We start from the raw sequence: 2,245 nt of genomic DNA on the forward strand, positions 1-2,245 counted from the left end.
TTTGGGGGTACCTTATGTCTCACAGTGAGATGAAGCTGGACTTTGTACTTTGTGTCCAAGTGGATGTGTGACCATCAAGTGCAAGGCAAAACTTTGCTTTAGGATAAATCGCAACTGCTCCTTGATAAGAGCACACTCCATTGAGGGAGGAAATATCTTGTTTGTTTCAATTTTTATTTATTTTTTGGATATAGGGTGGATTATAAATTCTAGGATGGAAAAATGTTTTTTTTTTTTTGAGTTTATGGATTCCATAACATTTGTTTGATTCAAACTAAATTTTGGAATATTGAATAATCAAATAATAAAAAACTAATATATTATAGCATTTGTGAAATCCCCTCTTTGAGAGAGGAGTTGGGCTTAGATTTCAAATTCTAAAATTTGTAATGCTACAATTTGAGTTTGAAACAAACAAAAATACAAATTATAGGATTACATATCCCAAAATATTGATAAAACAAATAGCGTTTTAGAAATCACAACACATGTTAAAAAACCTATGGACTTCAATTCGAAATCCATATCCTAAAATGATAGGATTTGAAACAAACACCAATGAAAAAATCATATATGAAGGAAGCATGACATGTGTCCTCATGCAGAATATGTGCCCTAATGCATATTTTAAAGCTGGTGATTGTACTCATATAATATTCTAATTGCACTAATATTTTACATGTTTGCATTGAAATGATCGCGCATATTTCAAACTGACATTGAGACACATGTCACTTTATGCCTTCTTTTTATATGATTATATGCAGAGAGCTTTATATAGGGTTCTTCACCCAGGAAGATCTAGAAATTAGGCGGCCATGAATTAGTTTGGTCATAGAAATATTAGGTCCAAAAGTTTCATTCCTCCATAATGATGGCTAATTAGGGGTAGCGTTAGATCATAATTAACTTATCAAGAAGAATATTAGGCTACAAAGCATATTCTAAGGAATCATGCAAATTGCAGGGGGGCAAAGGAAGAATATCAGCTCAGCCACTCTTTTCTCCGAAACCACTCTTTTTCTTTTACATTACTATATCATAATTTCTCACTTTAATTTATCAACAAACTAGAAAAATAACCATCGGTTGATATTTGTCTCATAATCCCATTTGCTTATTGTGGGGAACAGCTAATAACCCCACATCCAATTCTACTGGACTTCATGAAGGTTCATAAAGTTTTGACGGTTGGTTGAGAATGGAGAGGATCAAAAGCAGAATATTGTCTAGATTCATTGTGATAAATAATAAAGTTGGCATCAACTCCACTTATCAAATTCCTTGTACAAATTTGGTACGTTGGCTCTAGGAAATGTGTTGGTGGAGTACGGAGCAAAGACGTAGCCTTTTGTGGAATAACTTGAAAAGGATAGGGGCCTATATCTCATTTGACTGCGTAATTAATTAGTTACTATCCTAGAGAATTTTGGATTAAAGTTGTGACATATTGAGTGGAAAGAATTTTCTTTTACCTTTAACAATTTTTAGTGCTGCACCAAGTTTGACTAGTAAGATTGTGGTTGTCATCATGGTACTTTGAGCTCCTTTTTGAATCCAAAGCTTTCCCTTTTATTTAATTTAATTATAAGGCAAAAAAGAGGATAGCTTATAGCCTAGTCCTTACATTGCCTTTCAAATGTTTAGTACATTTGCTTTATGAATATATGACAAGTTAGGAGAAATCTGTCACGATGACGATGAGAAAAAACTTACATTGTTGAACGGTAAACTTATATTAGCATCTTCATGCATCATAACAAAAAACTTGAATTATGCATGCAAATTTTGCCTAGGCATCCTCTACACTCTTGATTGTAAAGAAACTATACAATCCACCAATTAAGGGTCCTATCAGAACACCGCACCGTGTAGGATTCTGATAGCCACACATTGGGGATAGTAAATGACGAAACTACCCCTAGTTACCACTAGACGTGGAGTAACTCCTGCACGATGATGAAGGTTCTAATAGGACCCTTAATCTAATATCTCTTCACTCAATGAATCTCATGAATTACATACTTTATCCAAATTATATATAAATTTTTTTAATTATAGGACCCATTAAAATAAACTAATTGTAGCAGCCCATGTAACTAATTGTAAGCATCATCTATAATTAAAATTGTAGAGGATCCGGACTCGCAAATTTCGACATAGCAAATAGCAAGTCCTTATCGTTTATTTATTTTTCATATCAATATCATTCTTGATCACGTTAACTAACAAAAGAATTGATGTT

The sequence above is a fragment of the Asparagus officinalis genome, chromosome 9, assembly GCF_001876935.1.
Source record: "Asparagus officinalis chromosome 9, Aspof.V1, whole genome shotgun sequence".
Classification (NCBI taxonomy): domain Eukaryota; kingdom Viridiplantae; phylum Streptophyta; class Magnoliopsida; order Asparagales; family Asparagaceae; genus Asparagus; species Asparagus officinalis.